This window comes from Schistocerca piceifrons, chromosome 9 (genome assembly GCF_021461385.2).
Source record: "Schistocerca piceifrons isolate TAMUIC-IGC-003096 chromosome 9, iqSchPice1.1, whole genome shotgun sequence".
In the NCBI taxonomy this organism is placed as follows: Eukaryota; Metazoa; Arthropoda; class Insecta; order Orthoptera; family Acrididae; genus Schistocerca; species Schistocerca piceifrons.
In genome coordinates this window covers 125,391,290-125,406,535 of record NC_060146.1, presented here as the reverse complement: position 1 = coordinate 125,406,535, position 15,246 = coordinate 125,391,290, and the positions used below count along the sequence as shown (strand labels likewise).

The 15,246-nt window shown below is 44.5% G+C and overlaps 1 protein-coding gene across 1 annotated transcript in view; it reads right to left on the bottom strand.

The window, feature by feature from the left end:
* Window positions 1-15,246, bottom strand: part of LOC124716750 (connectin-like) — a 417,126-nt gene that overhangs the window by 306,365 nt on the left and 95,515 nt on the right. The gene's annotated exons all lie outside the window — the stretch shown is intronic.

Below are 15,246 nucleotides of genomic sequence, written 5' to 3'. Positions count from 1 at the left end.
TGGAATAAACAAAGAGTAAGTTGGAGGACAATAAAAGTGGGTAAGTGATTTAGCGTTTGAAAAAGGAGTAAAAAATGTTAGGGTGTGGATGTGTAAAAGGGAGGACAGCGGGAGTATCATAGAAGAAAGCTACAAGATATGGAAATGAAGCAGAAAATGAAAGAGATTAGATAAGAGGTTGAGAAGGAGGAGAATTAGAGAATAGATGACAATGCAAAATAGAATACGAGTATGTATTGTATTGTATTCACAGTTACGAATATGAGCCACCTACCGTTATATAATGGAATGACAGCAATGAAAATTTGTACAGGTTCCGAATTCGAACCCGGCTTTCAAGTTTTGCGCGAGCGCTCGCTTCACTGGTCCGGCTATCTGAAAACGACTCGCAGACCCAAACTTCCACATGTCGTCGTCCGTGTGCCGCACCTGTAGTCGCATATGCCATTAATGTTACTCCATACAGGGGAGTCACTGTGTTTGTAAGTCGCAGGCCTGGTAACGGCTGATATATGCGATATTGAAGTATTTTTGTAGTGAAGATAAACGATGCAGTGTTGTTTCGGAGCAGGAGCTATGGCGACTAGACCCACCATGAAATACATGAAATGTATTTTCAGCTGACAATACGAGGACCCATCAGCTATACAATGTATGTCCAAAGGAACGTTGCTTAGTTCTCCTTAACAATACAGGCTCTGCAGTATCTTAAGCATTCACTTTCTATTAAAATGGCCTCCCCTGTACGAGAATTACACAAAGTGCATACGAGTACATAGGAGAGACGACATATGGAAGTCTGGGACAAGCCATAAGTTGTGAACGGATGGCCAAACCGGTTACGGTGATCGCTCACATAAAGTGGGAAATCCGGGATCGAGGCCCGGTCTGTTACAAATTTTCAATATCGTAATTCCATTATACAGCTGGATGTGGGTCATATTTCCAACTGGGAACACATTTCAAGTCTTTCGCAGCGGCTGTATTCACTACAGGGCTTGTTACTTCTTCACAAACTTGGCACTTCGATTCCGTATGCAGAGAAAAGTTTTACACTACTGGCCATTAAAATTGCTACACAACGAAGATGTGCTACAGACGCGAAAATTAACCGACAGGAACAAGATGCTGTGATATGCAAATGATTAGCTTTTCAGAGCATTCACACAAGATTGGCACCCGTGGCGACACCTACAACTTGCTGACATGAGGAAAGTTTCCAACCGATTTCTCATACACAAACAGCAGTTGACCGGCGTTGCCTGGTGAAACGTTATTGTGATGCCTCATGTAAGGAGGAGAAATGCGTACGATCACGTTTCCGACTTTGATAAAAGTCGGATTGTAGCCTATCGTGATTGCGGTTTATCGTATAGCGACATTGCTGCTCGCGTTGGTCGAGATCCAATGACTCTTAGCAGAATATGGAATCGGTGGGTTCAGGAGGATATTACGGAACGCCGTGCTGGATCCCAACGGCCTCGTATCACTGGCAGTCGAGATGACAGGCATCTTATCCTCATGGCTGTAACGGATCGTGCAGCCACGTCTCGATCCCTGAGTCAACAGATTGGGACGTTTGCAAGACAACAACCATCTGCACGAACAGTTCGACGACGTTTGCAGCAGCATGGACTATCAGTTCGGAGACCATGGCTGCGGTTACCCTTGACGCTGCATCACAAACAGGAGCGCCTGCGACCGTGTACTCAAAGACGAACCTGGGTTCACGAATGGCAAAACGTCATTTTCTCGGATGAGTCCAGGTTCTGTTTACAGCATCGTGATGGTCGCATCCGTGTTTGGCGACATCGCGGTGAACGCACATTGGAAGCGTGTATTCGTCATCATCATACTGGCGTATCACCCGGCGTGATGGTATGGGGTGCCATTGGTTACCCGTCTCGGTCACCTCTCGTTCGCATTGACGGCACTTTGAAAAGTGGACGTTACATTTCAGATGTGTTACTACGACCCGTGACTCCACCCTTCATTCGATCCGTACGAAACCCTACGTTTCAGCAGGATAATGCACGACCGCATATTGCAGGTCCTGGACGGGCCTTTCTGGATATAGAAAATGTTGGACTGCTGCCCCGGCCAGCACATTCTCCAGATCTCTCACCAATGGAAAACGTCTGGTCAATGGTGGCCGAGCAACTGGCTCGTCACAATACACCAGTCACTACTCTTGACGAACTGTGGTATCGTGTTGAAGCTGCATGGGCAGCCGTACCTGTACGCGCCATCCAAGCTCTGTTTGACTCAATGCCCAGGCGTATCAAGACCGTTATTAGGGCCAGAGGCGGTTGTTGTGGGTACTGATTTTTCAGGATCTATGCACTCAAATTGCGTGAAAATGTAAACACATGTCAGTTCTAGTATAATATATTTGTCCAATGAATACCCGTTTATCATCTTCTTTTCTTCTTGGTATAGTAATTTTAATGGCCAGTAGTGTAAGTTCAATAAAACAGAAGAATACTGTGAATTTAAACAGGTAGTCAGTCTCTTCTGTTTCTTTCTCGACCCTGTAGTAGCCGATTACTAAGATTATTTGATAACCTTTAAGCACTGAAAGGTAGTTGGTAATGACGTCGTGGAGGCAATGGACCAGAGAGACGATTGGGGAAAATATAGAATGAGTGCAGTGAGAGTAAAATGTGATGGAGCAGTTGAAGAAGTGTTTGTAAAATAAGAAGAGACTTTGAAGACGGTGGAGAAGTATGGAAATATGTTGGATCAAGCAGGAAATGGAAGAGAGGTGGAAGAGGGAGTGTAACGGAATATGAGAAAGAGGTTGGAGAGGTTAATGGATGCGGATGCGGAGAGGAACGATGATGGTGAAGAGGAGTTGTAGGATTTAAGTCACAGTCAGTATTTTATCTGGACACTAAAGCTGGCGCGGCGGCGAGTGTCTCCCAGTCTCTCAGCGGCGGGCCATTAAGCGCGCAGTAAGCAGTGGATGGAGGCGAGGGCAGTCGCCCAGAAAACGAGGCGTGCCCGCGACGCACCGGCGACACGCGCGGCCGGCGCCGCCGCCGTAATGCGTATGCAGATGAGCGGCCGTTGCGCAACAGGTCCCCTCCGCCACACACCGCACCACCTGCCGCGCCGCCGCGGGGTGGCGCAGCCGCTCTCTCTCTTCCTCTCCCAAAGCGAGGACTCCACGCAAGGACAGCCAGGCTTTCACGGAACCTGTCCCTGTGTCGTCCACACCAGAAACTCCCGGGCTAGATGCCACACTCGTGTACACAGCGATATAGAACTATATCTTGAGGTCTGCGTGAATAACAGGAATCAAGACAGAAACGAATTAAGATATTAGGTGCCAGTGGGCACTGACTTACATCAAAGGGGCTTCCCTCGCCCGGGTTCCCGGGTTCAATTCCCGGCGGGGTCAGGGATTTTCTCTGCCTCGTGATGACTGGGTGTTGTGTGATGTCCTTAGGTTAGTTAGGTATAAGTAGTTCTAAGTTCTAGGGGAATGATGACCATAGATGTTTAGTCCCATAGTGCTCAGAGCCATTTTTTTTGAAAATTTGTGCCGGGCCGGGATTCGAACCCTGTCTCCTGCTTGCTAGGCGGATGTGCTGACCACTGCGTCATCCAAAATTGCACGGACTGCCTTAGCATGGTGACATGTCCGAAAGAACAGACACCACATATATATAATTAAGGCGATTATGGGCAATGATTCCTTCAGTGCAGATGCACAACAAGCTCGAACTCCTGCGTGAATCGGCGAGATGTCGCGAGTAATGAGGCTAATGGGCAGGGACACTACATCACTAGTCGGTGGCAGAAGCAGAAAAATTAAGCCTGAATCGATGAGTACTAGGTCAGAGTGTGTAGTTGCGATGACCACTGTAACTGGATGGTCAGTGGATCTGCCTAATAAGCCGGAGATCTGGGTTTGAATGCCGGTTCAGCACAAACGTTCAACACGCTTCATTGACATAAATATGTGCTCAATACCAGCTAATGTCTTGAACTTCTTTTTGTCTTGATTCATAGTGGCTGCAGGATCAAAATGGTGTCTGTTCTTTCGTGCATGTCGAAAGAACAGACGCCATGCGTATAATAAAAGGAATGTCTCAGGTTTCTTCGCCGTCATTTTCGGGATTCAGCTGGACTCGTTGATTCCATTGCAGAGCACATAATTCCGACGACCAACCCAGACGTCTTTTTCGGGTGCCATGAGATATGTTTTTACACGTTTTCGCCCCCTGTGCCCCAAGCACAACGTGTAGTACTGTGAACATTGTGCCTCTTTATATACCAAAGTTAAATCTCCTGTGGCTGCCACGCCCTTTAATATTCATGAGTATTTGAGCCAATATCGGCACAGATCTTCTGAGTAGGCTGTTTAGGTTTTTATGTTGGTAACGGCACGTAGCGCTCTGTATGAAAATCACTGACTGTGCTGTGTGCAGTCTGTCGCTGGTTGGACTCATTGTTGGAATATTCGCTTGTGTACTGTTGGGCTGTTGGATGTGAACGACACGTAGCCTTGTGCAGTTGGAGGTGAGCCGCCAGCAGTGGTCGATGTGGAGAGAGAGATACCAGAGTTTTGAGAGGACGATCTGGACGTGCGTCCGTCAGAAAAGTGAAATTTGTAAACATGGATCTCATGAATTGACAGATGTATACCAGGTGATCAAAAAGTCAGTATAAATTTAAAAACTTAATAAACCACGGAATAATGTAGATAGAGAGGTAAAAATTGACACACATGCTTGGAATGACATGGGTTTTTATTAGAACCAAAAAAAAGTTCACAAAGTGCCCGACAGATGGCGCTGGACAGCAAAATAACTGCTACCGTGACGGGTGAGAGGTACGCCGATATGTTACAGAATCGCATCATCCCTAGCCTGGCTGATAAACACCTACTGGAACGTAAGATGTTTACGCAGGATGGCTCTCCACCCCATATTGCTAGATGCGTGAATGACCTCTTGCGCGCGTCGTTTGGTGATGATCATGTGCTCAGCCGCCACTTTCGTCATTATTGGCCTTCCAGGTCCCAAGACCTCAAAAAAACTGTTCAAATGTGTGTGAAATATTATGGGACTTAACTGCTAAGGTCATCAGTCCCTAAGCTTACACACTACTTAACCTAAATTATTCTAAGGACAAACACACACATCCATGCCCGAGGGAGGACTCGAACCTCAGCCGGGACCAGCCGCACAGTCCATGACTGCAGCGCCATAGACCGCACGGCTAATCCCGCGCGGCTCCCAAGACTTCAGTCCGTGCGATTATTGGCTTTGGGGTTACCTGAAGTCGCAAGTGTATCGTGATCGACCGACATTCTAGGGATGCTGAAAGACAACATCCGACGCCAATGCCTCAACATAACTTCGGACATGCTTTACAGTGCTGTTCAAAACATTATTCCTCGACTACAGCTACTGTTGAGGAATGATGGTGGACATATTGAGCATTTCCTGTAAATAACATCATATTTGTCTTACATTGTTATGCTAATTATTGCTATTCTGATCAGATGAAGCGCCATCTGTCGGGCATTTTTTGAGCTTTTGTATTTTTTTGGTTCTAATAAAACCCCATGTCATTCCAAGCATGTGTGTCAATTTGTACATCTCTATCCACATTATTCCATGATTTATTCAGTTTTCAAATTTATACTGAGATTTTGATCACCCGGTATATATGATGACTTTTGAACATTATTAAGGTAAATACATTGTTTATCCTCTATCAAAATCTTTCATTTGCTAACTGTGCCTATTAATAGTTGGTGCCTTCAACAGTTAGAATCTTTTATTTAGCTGGCTGTATTGGCGCTCGCTGTATTGCAGTAGTTCGAGTAACGAAGATTTTTGTGAGGTAAGTGGTTCACGAAAGGTAAAGGCTATTGTTAGTCAGGGTCTTCTTTTGTAGGGATTATTAAAAGTCAGATTGCGTTGTGGTAAAATATTGTGTGTCAGTTTAGTGATGATCAGAATAAGTAAAGAGAAAACTGTCTGAGTACGTTGAGTTTTGCTCAGCAGTTTGTAAATCAAATAACGTAAGAGGTTTACCAGCACGGTAATTAATAATTTTTCCAAGGAGACGCTACAACCTCTACCTACGAGGAGCTTTAAATAAGAATTGCAACACATTTTTTTCTCCGCCAGTTTCGGTTGAAAAAATGATCTATTTGTTGTGGAACGTAGTTGAGTATTCCAGCTTCATCTACTATATTTTGATTCCGACAGGTGCAGGTGACATACGTAGCTTTCACAACGATGTCTGTAATGGAGACGCGTCCCAAGCAGAGAGCTGTCACTGAGATTCCTTTAGTGGAAAACCAGAGCATCGCAGATATTCGTAAGAGCTTGCAGAATGTCTACGGAGACCTGGCAGCGAACAAAAGCACAGTGACTCATTGGCCGAGGCATCTGTCATTCTCGCAATACGGTTGCACAAACCTGTCTGGTCTGGATGCAACAATGGAACGTGTGGACACTCTCATTCGACGTGATAGAAGGACCACATCTCGCTACAGAACAGGTTGTCTCTGTTGGTAGTGCTGACACCAGCAGGTGGGGTACTACAAAGTGTGTGCACGCTGGATACCTCACTGCCTAACAGAAGACCATAAAGAGCAACGAAGGACAATCTGTGCGGAATAGCTTGCACATTACGAGGGCCATCGCGACAATTTTTGTGGAGCATCATCAGAGACACTTTTTAGTTTCATCAAAATTCTAAGAAAAAGATCACTTAGCAGTAACTTCAAAATCCGCTTATATCAATCGACCATTATACCTGTGATGTTATATGGACGTAAAACAACAATATTTAGAAATAAAATTGAATAAAAACTGTTAATATTCGAAATAAAAGTACTAAGGAAAATTTTTGGACCTACCTAAATAACATGGAATGGAGAATAAATGAAGAATCAAGAGGGCTGTACAAATACCGCAACATCGTCGAAGTGCTCAAGAGGAGAACGTTGAATTGGGCAGGCAATACAGCAAGAATGACAGAGAATAGACTACCTAGGATGGAATTCAGCGGAACAATAGATGGAGTGAGAGGAAGAGGGAGATCCAGAATCAAATCACGGGATAACATTCGGGAGGACACAACTAGGATGAACAACAACAGCAACTGGACAAACAGTGCATTGGGCAGGCAGAAGTGGAAGAGGCTCATAGAGCAGGCGTATGGTCGATAAGGCCCTTGCCACATGTAAAGTAAAGTAAAGTATCATCACAGGCGATGGAACGAAGGTTCATCACTCCGAACCGGAACCAAACAGCAATCCATTGAGTGCCGCCACACAACCTCTCCCCCGGAAGAAAAAGTTCGAAGCCGCACCTCAACCGGTAAAGTCTTCTGGACTCTGAAGACGTTACTCTGATATCTTCCCTCATGCTGCAACGATAAACTCGAAACGTATGGTGCTACCATTAGAAAACTGAAGAAAGGTATTCAGCGTGTTCGTGGCCACAAAAAATCAAACTAACTTCCCGTTCTCCATGACAAAAAAAGGCCTCGCATAGGTCTGTGCCACCAAAAGGAGCCCAAAAATCTTCATTGAACTGTTACTCCTGATCCACCACAGCCCGGGCTTCGCTACTTTCGACTTCCATCTGTTTGCCCCAATGAAGGATACACTCCGCAGGCAGCAGAGCGTGGATGATGGGGAGCTCATTGATTCATCAAGACGTTGGCTTCCACGTCGACCAGAAGAAGTGCTACCTAGCAGCCATAAAGGCCCTCCCAGTAACGTTGCACAAGGTTGTCACACTAAATAAATAGTATGTTGAAAAATAGGATTTTGTAGCCAAATGAGTGGGGAATAATATGGTGTACAGGGCCCGCCCGGTTGGCCGTGCGGTCTAACGAGCCGCTTTCCGGGCGGGAAGGAGCGCCTGGTCCCCATCACGAATCCGCCCGGCGGACTTGTGTCGAGGTCCGGCGAGCCGGCCGGTCTGTGGATGGTTTTTAGGCGGTTTTCCATCTGCCACGGGGAATGCGGGCTGGTTCCCCTTATTCCGCCTCGGCGATTGCTGCGCAAACAAGTTCTCCACGCACACGTACATCACCATTACTCTGCCACGCATACGTAGGGGTTACACTCGTCTGGTGTGAGAGGTTCCTTGGGGGGCCGAACCGCACAATAACCCTGGGTTCGGTGTGGGGCGGCGGAGGGGTGAAGTGGACTGCGGTAGTCGTCGTGGGGTTGTGGACCACTGCGGCTGCAGCGAGGACGAAGCCTCTCCGTCGTTTCAAGTGCCCCGGTTAACATACAATACAATACAATGGTGTAAAGGAATCCTGAATAAAGCCAATCTGATTTCAGGAAATCTTGTATTGCACTACTTATTGAACGCGCTTCGTACATCGATCGAGTTTTAGCATTTTACTGAAGACTGAATATTCTCTCAAAGGAATAAATATGGATACCGCAAACAACTTTCGTGTGAAACCCGGCACGGTCTTCCTGTGCACGAGACCCAGAGGGCAACAGATACCGACAAGGTTGCAGCGTTTATTTGCCTTCCTGAACGTTAGACTAAAGCTACGCACTGTCACTTAATGAACACAATACAAACCACGGAGTATTACATAAGGAACATCATTAGCTTATGTTTCGTTGACACTTCTCGTTATTAATGAATGTGATTAGACTAGACTCTGATGCCGGCATGGTTCACCTCCTTCGACGCATCGTTATCTGCCTTTGGCTGAGCGATTTCTGAGCAAAGAAACTTGATGTCGCTAGTCGCCAACAGATGGAATTCACTGGCAGGATTGAGTAGTACCATAGCAGTCAAAAAACGGCCGCATGTCAGTGAAACGTAAATCACATTAAAATAACGAATAATGAAAAAGACCGTATATTTTTCTATAGTGAAATTTAGATTTAATAATGTACAATGCCCATTCTCTCATGGATGGTTTGTTTGGTATGTCGAGCTGTATCGTCCCATTGTAATTACGGCATACGTCCCATTATTTGTAAGAACGTAGGTTGGGGACACAAATGTTGCCTATTTTCTACATTACAGTTAAATGTGTACTATAAATATCCTAGCTGGAACCACACACACACACACACACACACACACACACACACACACACACAAACACACAAACACACAGATGAATTATCGTCAGTATGTCTGAATGAAGAAAATAACAGAATATCATCTTTCACGTTGCTGCAAATTACAATTCGTAGAAGTAAGATTGAAAATAGTTCAAATTGTTCTAAGCACTACGGGATTTAACATCTGTGTTCATCAGTCTCCTGGACTTAGAACTACTTAAACCTAACTAAACTAAAGACATCACACACATCCATGTCCAAGGCAGAATTCGAACCTGGGACCGTAGGAGCAGTAGCGCGGTTCCGGACGGAAGCGCCTAGAACCGTTCGGCCACAGCGGCTGGCAGTAAGGCTGATATTACCATAACTCGTATCCTATTCAAAATGAATAAAGTAAAAGTGTTTACAGTTAACGATACTGAGTGGAAAGGAAAAATAAAACAACGTATAATTTTTTTTTCATCGTTCAAAGCACACGGTACTTCTCACATATATATCTTTAAAGCATAGTAACAGGTTAATGTTATCAAGTGTCGGTCAGAAAGTTAAGTACATTCTGAGGAACACAATTTTACATTCTGACAAAGTGCAGTTACCTAGACGTGTTTTTACAGGGTTGACATTATAGCGTTACGCGTATATAAGTAGCAGTTTCGTCGCCTGAAAGTATTTTTTGTTTTCTTCATTGAATTTTGATTCCCGCAGCCCCCCCCCCCCCTCACCCCCCGAAGGGGGCGGGCTGGCAGCTGCTTAGTACGCCGCTCTTCAGCCTACAGACTTTCTTTTAAAAAGATGAAGATAATAAATAATAAAAATCGGAGATGTAAAAGGTAACATGGCGAAAAAATCGTGGAACGTAAAACATAGAACAAAGAGATGATGATGCTAATATAATACGTATGAAGCAGACAGTTAAAATAATAGACAAACAATTAAAAACACGGCGACAGTCTGGTTCTGTTCGCAAAAGACATAAAATCCACAGCCAGCGACAGCGTGGTTTCTGTTCGCTACACTTGGGAAAGACGAACAACACTGAACATTCACCGGAACACTGCACTAAAAAGTTGGCAAATATGACATACCACAGCCGAGAACAGGTGGGGGGGGAACTGGACAGATGACGGGAAAGTGAAAAAGGGGAAAGGAGAGGAAAAGCGAAGGGGGGGGAGGGGGGGGAGTAGTCCAACAGGTGGTGAATATGTAGAACGGCTGAGCATTAGAACGTCCGGGAATCAGGCCCGGCAAACTGACTGGTACGGACAAATCCATGTACAGAGACGAACAGCGTCGCTAGATATGGGTAAATCTCACGCTGGCAATTACGGTCGCAGACTCGACTTACTCCCGACATGAATACCACATACGGCACGTGACCGGAGAAACATTCATTCGTCACGACATCTATCGTGGCAACGATACATTTGTGGACACATGTTCATAGCACCTTTTTTCCTCCTTTTCCAGTCAGAGCTTCGTCCTTGCAGTTTGTTGGTTTTACTAATGTTTGTATACGTTAATACGGCTCTCAGAGCAGCGCCTAGCCCATTGTTGTATCGCAGGGGTATTTTTGGTACTTATCGTGGATTCTCCTACAACGTTTGAATTCTCCTCCGATCACGTTCATTGTATTGAAACTTATCAACACAGACTGATTTGAATTCCCTATCACAATATCGAATTGAACATGTAACACAGGTGAGCTAGAACCTAGTGAACAAAGTACAGGGGAGAAAAAGCATGTCAGAAATTGATCTTACCGTACGTGCAGCTAACTACAAGGACTTCCGGCGGATATGTTCCGTTATGACCTCTGGACACAGAACTAGTTTTAAAGTGACTTGAGTCATAGCTGAAGGTGACGCGCAGGAAACCTGCCTTACGCAAGACTTCCCTTTACACTAGACACACGTCGGCACTAGAAATAGGCCTCTCTACAGTCTTGTGGAAAGAGCCAGTGTGACTTCTTTCTCTTAACCTGTCAGCTACTAGCGACGTACATATCAATGCACAGTCGTCGTGCCTTCATTGCTGATGACGTATGTATTGGAAGGTTTCCAGCTTAATTTCAGTATTCAAGAAAAGTGAGGCCATATTCAAGAAAAGTGACGTAAGATCTGTTCTCATTCGATGTTTTGTACAGCATATCCGTACTCTGGACATTTTTCGAACCGTAGTTGTCAATAGTCTACATGTCACGCCACAGAGTTTCTGAATACACACAATATGATCTTTGCTTGCTGGTAGCATTGTCTTTGTTGGTATTGTAAGAGAAGCTAGTGAGTCGACTGCTGGTTATGCTGGTGAGCGGTTTGGAAGTATCTCACAAATCACAGACGTACAGATACAGAGGATGTGGAATTTTGGAAATATGATTTAGTTATGACTAACTTGAGAAGTGAAGATTTTCAGGTATTGTTGTGTTACATTGGCTTGCAAGTAATCTATGATGTGTGTGGGTAACAGAATGCTTTAGTAGGATGTTTCTTCATTGGTTTGGGTTATTTACAGTCATTGTTCATACGTGATTAAGGAGAATTATCTATTTGCATGGCTTGCACTCAGTAGTTACAGGTTTAGGCACTCCGTTACCATTTCAAAATTTAATTTCGTGGCAGATTCATATTTTTAATAGTAAGTTATTTATGTAAAGTGATTTTAATAGTCAGACAATGAGTTTCATTATTCACAATATAGTTCTTTTAAAAAGGTTAGTTTCTTTCCAATCATTTAAATACTACAGGTGTCTTACCTAGTGTTTCGAATGTCCTTAAGTCACTTTACGCACGTTAATTCAAGCGGACTGTTTACAGGAACATTTTGGTTATTTAATCTTTCAGAATTGGACTCGTAATTTTATGTAACATTTTTCATTCTTGTAGTTTTTGTGAAGGAACTGACAAAAAATCGGTTTTAGGTGTTCTGATTACTTTTGTCAAAGTCTGTTTAAATACAGTTATAGAATTTCAGATAGTTTTGCGAGTCGTTTTATCAGGTAGTCTTTCTGTAATTACACCACCTGCATTGTTTAGGACAACAACACAGACACTCGAAGCTGAGATTAGTGTGTTCTGAGACAGACAGGCTCGACGGGCTAACAAATTTATTACTAGTTTATAAAACCGTATCATATGTAGTAGGGTCTCAGGTCACTATTTCTATGTTCTGATAAATTATTGATTAACAACAAGGCCAGTAATAGTCTCAGCACACTTCCTCCAATTTACTCTACATCTGTCGATGAGCATCCAATACAACTTGTTGAGTCCTCCCTGCCAAGCAATCGTAAATGTAGTCGCATATTCCGTTTGCTCCTCATACAATCGTACTTTAGTTAGCAAACGTATGTGTGGTACTGAGTCAAATACTTTTTCGAACTCAAGGTATACTCCATCCTACGTGACTGCCTCCAGAGCTGACATTCAGGATGTCACATAAACAGAGTGCGAGAGGGAAGTCACTGTGTTCAAGATCCTGCATTTCTTTTTTGAGTTTAAAACATACTTTGGAATTTTACAACAGATGAGTATCAAGGTAATGGACAGTATTCTTATGGAGTGCTTCTGGTACCTGTTAACACAGTGGAATTATATTTCCCTGGAGACATATTGAGTTCAACATTATCTTCGATAAGATTACAAGCTGAAATGATGAATTAAAATCTGTGCCAAGGCATACTAGGCAGACGTGCTATCCACTACAGCACAATATGAGGAAAATCAAATGGACTGCGGTGTGAATTGAAGTTTGTGTAAGGAAGGGCATTGGAAAAGGCTAATCCGAGCTGCTGTGCTAGCTGCGAGGGCAGTTCAATAAGTAATGCAACACATTTTTTTCTGAAACAGGGGTTGTTTTATTCAGCATTGAAATACACCAGGATATTCCCCAATCTTTTAGCTACACAACACTATTTTTCAACGTAATCTCCATTCAATGCTACGGCCTTACGCCACCTTGAAATGAGGGCCTGTATGCCTGCACGGTACCATTCCACTGGTCGACGTCGGAGCCAACGTCGTACTGCATCAATAACTTCTTCATCATCTGCGTAGTGCCTTCATTGGGCCAAACATATGGAAATCCGACGGTGCGAGATCGGGGCTGTAGGGTGCATGAGGAAGAACAGTCCACTGAAGTTTTGTGAGCTCCTCTCGGGTGCGAAGACTTGTGTGAGGTCTTGCGTTGTCATGAAGAAGGAGAAGTTCGTTCAGATTTTTGTGCCTACGAACACGCTGAAGTCGTTTCTTCAATTTCTGAAGAGTAGCACAATACACTTCAGAGTTGATCGTTTGACCATGGGGAAGGACATTGAACAGAATAACCCCTTCAGCGTCCCAGAAGACTGTAACCGTGACTTTACCGGCTGAGGGTATGGCTTTAAACTTTTTCTTGGTAGGGGAGTGGGTGTGGCGCCACTCCATTGATTGCCGTTTGCCGTTTTTTTTCAGGTTCGAAGTGATGAACTCATGTTTCATCGCCTGTAACAATCTTTGACAAGAAATTGTCACCCTCAGCCACATGACGAGCAAGCAATTCCGCACAGATGGTTCTTCTTTGCTCTTTATGGTGTTCGGTTAGACAACGAGGGACCCAGCGGGAACAAACCTTTGAATATCCCAACTGGTGAACAATTGTGACAGCACTACCAACAGAGATGTCAAGTTGAGCACTGAGTTGTTTGATGGTGATCCGTCGATCATCTCGAACGAGTGTGTTCGCACGCTCCGCCATTGCAGGAGTCACAGCTGTGCACGGTCGGCCCGCACGCGGGAGATCAGACAGTCTTGCTTGACCTTGCGGCGATGATGACACACGCTTTTCCCAACGACTCACCGTGCTTTTGTCCACTGCCAGATCACCGTAGACATTCTGCAAGCGCCTATGAATATCTGAGATGCCCTGGTTTTCCGCCAAAAGAAACTCGATCACTGCCCATTGTTTGCAACGCACATCCGTTACAGACGCCATTTTAACAGCTCCGTACAGCGCTGCCACCTGTCGGAAGTCAATGAAACTATACGAGACGAAGCGGGAATGTTTGAAAATATTCCACAAGAAATTTCCGGTTTTTTCAACCAAAATTGGCCGAGAAAAAAAATGTGTTGCATTACTTATTGAACTGCCCTCGTACAATGCCAGCCAGTATGGTGTAGTGGATAGCGCGCCTGCCCAGAAAGAAGTAGACCTGCGTTTAAGACCCGGCCTTGGCACAAATTTAAATTAATTATTTCAGCTTCTATCCTCACTGAAGATAAAGTTGAGACTTCTGGTACCATTCTTGGAGACAGGTGAGACCTATAATTTCCTCTGGAAAACGGATTAAATTCTTTTACTTGACATTATGGTTGAGAGAAGAATTTGATCACACTATTTTTTTGGTGCAACACTGTCACTTTAAAAGACAGTTCCATTTTCCATCTTTGCCATGCACGGGTAACACTCTTTTTCCTTCACACTTTCAGTTGGTTTCGGTGACACGCCATTTTAACGAGTTTACTCAGATCCTCGTATCTTACACAGTCTCACGTGTGGGTGTAAACAATGAACGAAGAGCGTTCAAATAAGCAAGGAAACACATTTTTTTTCTGAAAGTAATTTGGTTTCATTCGGGATTCAATACACCTCACTGTTCCCCACTCTTTCAGCAACAAAAAGTACTTTTCAACATAATCTCTGTTCTGGACTACGGCCTTACACTACCTTACTGCACTCTACTGCACTCTACTGCACTCTACTGGACTCTACTGCACTCTACTGCACTCTACTGCACTCTACTGCACTCTACTGGACTCTACTGGACTCTACTGGACTCTACTGGACTCTACTGGACTCTACTGGACTCTACTGGCCTCTACTGGACTCTACTGGACTCTACTGGACTCTAATCGACTCTACTGGACTCTACTGGACTCTACTGGACTCTACTGGACTCTACTGGACTCTACTGGACTCTACTGGACTCTACTCGACTCTACTGGACTCTACTGGACTCTACTCGACTCTACTGGACTCTACTCGACTCTACTGGACTCTACTGGACTCTACTGGACTCTACTCGACTCTACTGGACTCTACTCGACTCTACTGGACTCTACTGGACTCTACTCGACTCTACTGGACTCTACTCGACTCTACTGGACTCTACTGGACTCTACTCGACTCTACTG